Source organism: Grampus griseus (assembly GCF_964374135.1).
Source record: "Grampus griseus genome assembly, chromosome: 15".
NCBI lineage: Eukaryota > Metazoa > Chordata > Mammalia > Artiodactyla > Delphinidae > Grampus > Grampus griseus.
Window position 1 is genome coordinate 44,203,001 of NC_139009.1, and position 6,000 is coordinate 44,209,000.

Here is a 6,000-nt window from a genome sequence, read left to right on the forward strand (position 1 = left end):
CCACGTGCCATGACTAAGACCTGGTGCTGCCAAATAAATAAGTATTAAAAATATATATATATATTCCTAAGCCATCTTGAGAAATCATTTGTTGGAAAAACTTTCATTAACCACCTCCAAGAAAGGGTTTCACCCCCAAAAAGCCAGTTGTGAACAATCTCGTGTCATTATTCTTTGAATTTCAGATAACAGGCTATCCCAGACTCTTCTTTTATAAAAATAAAAATGACAGCTGTCACTTCTTGAACATTTATTAAATAGTAGGCACTATGCTAAACCCTTCACATACCCTATGTTCACAATCCTGTGAGGTAGGTTTACTATCGTTAACTCACAGATAAGGAAAATGAGGCTACAAGAACTGAACTAAACTACAGTTGGCTGAGCCAACAGTTCAATCAGTTTAAATTCCAGAGTCCGTGTTTGTAAATAATATGCCATAGTGCTTTCTATTCACAGAGCATCTGCCCCATTAACCACTCTCGGTTATCATCTTCCACCAGAGAGAACACACCGAGGGACTCAGCAAAATGTCCTGTAAGATGAGGGAAATGACTGATTTTGTCCTGGTAACGTATGACACCCATTTTTTTCCATATATTATTTTTATCATGGAACTCCACTAACTTTTCTTAAGCTAATGCCACCCACAAATCGGGCAAATGAAAGTTCACTAACAAGATTAAAGTGTTACCTTGGAGATTCTGGCTTGGTTAAATGCCATCAAACCCTACCTTCTTTGATAATCCTCCTGTGATGGTAAATGATGCAAGTGCAGTGACGATTTATCTAGATCCAGATTGCATTTATGATTAAATGATAAAAAGAATTCCTTTATCTTTTATTTGTTGGAGTAAAGAATATGTCTTAATTTTGTTTCTTCTCAGACCTTGCATAAAATTGACACTCAACAAATATTTGCTGAATAAATGATTGAACCTTCATCCTCTCTTCCCCAACTACTCCAATTCCCACGGGTTTCCTAACAGTCCTTATTATTCAGTGTTTGGTGCTTGGAGGAAAAAAATGTTTTCCTCAGTTTTACAATGGTTGGGAAAGAAAAAGGAGTAGAATTATTGATTTGTTCCATCTGTATTCCTTTTCACTCAGGTTCCCCCCAACATTGTTTAATTTTTTGCTGCTTTACACTGCTTTCCCACGGTCCCATATGTTGCTTCTTCTTCCTAACAGGAGTACAGTGTCTTTGCCTCCTTATTGTGTTTCATTTCTCCCACTAGTGGGCAGTGATTGAGTAAAGTTCCTGATCTCAAAGGTTAAGAAAATTAATTTTTTTTTTTTTTTTTTGGCCATGCAGCTTGCAGGATCTTAGTTCCCCAACCAGGGATCAAACCTGGGACCCTACAGTGAAAGCGCCAAGTCCTAACTACTGGACCACCTGGGAATTCCCAAGAAAATTCAATTTTCAGTCTCCAACTCCATGTACTGAAAACATGCCAGTTCTGAGGTACTCTGAACTCCTCAAAGAAAGTGTCTAACATTATGGTTCTCTGTGAAGAATACAATTCCCAGTCATATCTTTCCTCAGAGTAATATAAATAAAATCAGTGCTTACAATTTCTTTGACATACGTCGTTGCTAAACCCAAGCAAATGAGCAAGAAACTTTCATAAGCCCTTCCTAACGTCAGATATGAAATGTATTGAACCTGAAGCATTTATACAGGTTACAAAACCTATCCTAGTACCACGGCCCCAGAAGACAGGCATAAAGCACCCTCTGTGACTCGCTCTACTTTTTAAGGCCTATCTGGCATCTGAACAAAGTACATTTTGCAAAAATCAGGCTTTGCATGAAAATCAAGGTTCCCACAGTTGAAAGATCTCCCACTCATCAGCATGCTACAAGCAGCTGAAGGTTTGGAAAAGTGTCAAAAAAACAAACCTTCACAGAAATGGAACTCAGAGAAACAAACTGAACCAGCTAAGTGTATTTATTTATTTTTTATCAGAATTATCTCTTTATTGGGGTAAAGGAGTGAAAATTCAGTAATTTGTCCATAAACAATAAAGTTATATTTTTACTTTGGTAAAATTAATCTCAAAGGCACTGTACCTAAACAGATTGCCTGTTAACTATCTCTTATGGAAAGCAGAATTTCACTAAATCTGCACCTTTATTGAAATTGTCATCTGCTTTAAAGTAACTGGTATCGTCCCTTCTGTCCCGCCAAGAACCAGTTACCCCTTTTCTCCTTAACTCCTTTGTGGTTGCTGAAGAGTTTGCTTTTATCCTCAGAGTCCTCAGGCTGCATTATGAGCCAAGAAATTCGAATGAGAATGAATGCAGGTTGTCTGGCAGCTCCTGGGCAGCCAGGGTGGTCACTTGGGAAAAGATGCCCTTAGAGATGGTCTCCTGAGTAAACAGAAATGCTTTGTAGTCCTCCTAAATCAAGACCCATATCCCCTTTCATTAGAGTCCTGCTGATAGTCATCCTGGGAATATAGAGAGGGATACAGAAAGTAACAAACATGGGGAAATTGTAAGCCAGCCAGATAGATATCTGGGTGGACATCACTTTCAGGCTTTATCCGTTCAGTCATTTATTATATGATTCATTTATTCAACAGTCATCACTGGAAGCCCACCAGGGCCAAGGACTAATAGTTACTAGGGATATGGTGCTGATCAAAATGGACAGTCTTTGCCTTATTACAGCGTTTTTCTAATGGAGACAGCCAGTAAACAATTATATGTAACTATTATGAACTGAAGTGTGCCCCCCAGCCCCCAAAATTCATGTTTGAAGCTATAACCCACAATGTGACTGTATCTGGAGATAAGGCATTTAAGGAGGGAATTAAGGTTAAATTAGGTCACAAGGGTGGGGCCCTAATCTGATAGGACTGGTGTCCTTAGAAGGGGAAGAGACACCAGAGACCCCTAAACTTCTCCCTCCATGCACATACAGAGAAGAGGCCACATGAGGACACAATGAGAAGGCAGCCTTCCACAAGCCAGGAAAAGAGACCTCACAAGAAACCAATCCTGATGGCATTTTGACCTTGAACTTCTAGCCTCCAGAATTGTGAGAAAATTAATTTCTGTTATTTAAGCCAGTTAGTCTGTGGTATTTTGTTATGGAAGCCCGAGCAGGCTAATACAGTAGCATAATGTTGGGTAATGATAAGAATCATGAAGAAAATAAAGTATGGCAGAAGGATATATAGTGATGGGGTGGAAAGCTATGTTGAACATGGAAACTAGGAAAGGCCCTGGGGGAAGATCATTCCAGGCTGAAGTATTCCTGGGGGAATTAATTCCCTGACATGAGAACAAAATGGAGGCGTGCGAGAAATAGCCAAAAAGGCTGTGTAGCCCAAGCACATTAGGCAGAGTACACATGAAAGGAAATGAGGACAAAGAGGAAACCAGGGGCCAGATTATTAGGGCCATGTAGGCCATAGCAAGGACTTCAGATTTTGTTCTAAGTGGGATGGAAAGCTGCTGGAAGGTTTTAAGCAAGAGAGTGACAAATATGATTTACTTTAAAAGGGTCACAGACACAGAGGAAGGAGACTGTGGGAGAGAAAGACTGGAAGGTGGGAGAATGGTTATGAGGCTAGTTTAACAGTCCAGGTGAGAGATGGTGGGGGTATGGGCTAGAAGGGATGGGGTTGAAGGAGGTGAGAAAGAGTTGGATTCAGAGTATATTTTCAAGATAATTGAGGATTGCTCTATCAATTAGATGTGGCATGCAAGAGAAAGAAAAGAATCAAGGGCCCTGACTGAGCTGTGCACTGGTCATTGCGGTGCTGTTTACTGAGATGATAAAACAGCAGGAGGCACAAGTTTGTGGGGAGCGGGTTTGAATCAAGAGTTCAGTTTTGTACATGTCTATTAGACATCCAAGTGGAGACATTGAATAGACAATTGGATAGACCAGCATGGAGTTCAGGGAGGGTTAGGATTAGAGAGATAAAATGAGTGTCATCAGCATTTAAGTGGTATTGAAAGACTGAATATCACTGCCAGCACCTGCTTCTCAATTTACAGATCCATATTTAGGGGTGGGAGAGGAAGTAGGGAGCTATTTTCCTATCTTTCTGCTCCTCCTTTCCCTTCTTCATCCCCTCAAAAATTACAACATCTGGCTTCAAGCCCTCACTTCAAGAAGACTTCACACTTGGGCCGGTGTTGCTGACTGATACACACTGAAGCACATTCCCCAGTCACCTGCTGAGGCAGAGTCCTCTCACTGGTGGAGCTTGGCTGCTTTGGCTGTGGTTCTAAGCTCAGTCTAGGCCTGCCCTCTCTAAAGCCTGGATCCCTGGAGGAGGTGAGCCTTTTTCCCTGACCGCCAACCTGCCTCTCCTCACCATTCCACAGACCTGGTGTCTTCACTGACTCTCGGCCTTCCTTCAACTCCAGTATGGAGGCAGTGAGAGCAAATCTCTTTTACGGGACCATAGACTTCTTTCAGTAATGAAGAAGAAAAACAACTGCTTTAAGTGAATAAGGGAGAGAACGCCTACTTCTGGGAGTCAAAAGTCCCACTGTAGTTTCCATGTATCATTGCCACTAAACTGAGTGAAGAGGACGACCTTGAAAGGGGAGCCTCCATAATCTGGCCTGGCTAGGTTATGGAGAATTACTCAAGAATGAGCCCAAAGTCAGATCTGGTGGGAACCTGAACCTGCCAGCACCCAGGAGTGCTACTGGTGGCCAAGTGTAGAGATCTTCAGACTGGGGTGCAAGTACCTTGAGCATGAAAAAGGGATCCAGTTTATAGATGCTCATTTTCAGGTCCCTACAACTGAGCTGTCTGAGAAGGCTACTGTGCCTTACTCTTTTAAGACCTCATGCTGCCCTTTCATTACTGCCCCTTCCCACTTTAGAAAAGAATTCCCACCTGGAATCTTATGAGGCCACTGCTTCTGGAAGTAAAGAGTTCCTAACCAAGGAACTATTTAAAATCTTAGTTTTAAAGAAAGATCCTTAAAGTATTTATCAAGGGACCATAATTTTGTGTTTTCCCCTAGCTTATACTAAACACCATATATCACCAATTCTAAGATAAGCATTTTTTCACATTGTAACCTCTCTGAAATTGGTGTATCTTACCGTCATGTAAGCCCAATGGTTGCTGTTATTACCTGCACTTGTGCATTTTCACAATCAAAACTTGTAGAATGCATATTGGACATATAATGGAGCACTTTTTTATCACCTAAGAAGCAGAGCTGTGGGGCGAAAGTGGACAGTGGGTGGTGAATCAAATGAGGTTAACAATATTCCTAAAGCAGAAGACAAATTCTTTTGTCTAGAAAAACTCTCTAGGTCAAGTAGATGAGTTTCTAAATTTAAACCTATCACCCAGAGATACATTCCTTGTTGCCAATTTTGACAACTTAAAAACTTCTGTAAGGGAAGTCTGTAAGGAAACGCTCTATTCCCAGCTCTCTTATTTGCTAGGTTGACTGAAGGCAATTTTCCTCTACATTACTTTCCTTGAACAGATACAGGTTTATGAGTAATTTCAACAGTATTCATAAAATGAATCTGCTCTTCAGAAGTTTGATGATATGATCATTTCAACAGAAAAAAATAGAAGGTAAAACATGTACATTCCGGTTACAACTATGTACAAATGCATGCGTATATAGTAATAAAGTTCTGAAGTGAATTTTGAGTAATATCTAAAATCTAATTTATTGAATTTTAAAAATAACACTCCCATAGAAACTCCTAACTGACCTCCACTTTAACAACCCAGCAAATAACAAGTTCTCTCTTCCCTCTATAAACTATTCTGCAGGGTACCCATGCACACCACATGCTAGTAGTCTACTCTCTGTGTATAAGCACTTTTGCTGCCATCTCTCTCCAGATCAAACAAACAAACAAACACAATCAGTAAGAATATAGATTTGAACTATACAATCAATAGGCTTGAACTAATGGACCTGTAGAAAACATTTTACCCAACAAAAAATATACATTCTTGGGACTTCCCTGGTGGCGCAATGGTTAAGAATCCGC

The 6,000-nt window shown here is 40.5% G+C and overlaps 1 protein-coding gene across 3 annotated transcripts in view; it reads left to right on the forward strand.

The window, feature by feature from the left end:
- ERLEC1 (endoplasmic reticulum lectin 1) overlaps window positions 1-3,380 on the forward strand; it is a 40,805-nt gene extending 37,425 nt beyond the window's left edge. The window contains exons 16-18 of one of the 3 annotated variants that reach the window (XR_014297842.1): window positions 504-569; window positions 1,316-1,465; window positions 2,930-3,380. The gene's annotated coding sequence lies outside the window, so the exon portion shown is untranslated. Of the gene's footprint in view, window positions 1-503; window positions 570-1,315; window positions 1,624-2,929 lie in introns of those variants that run through there. The other 2 variants (XR_014297843.1, XR_014297844.1) reach the window with 2 other exon arrangements.
- Window positions 3,381-6,000: the final 2,620 nt, after the last annotated feature.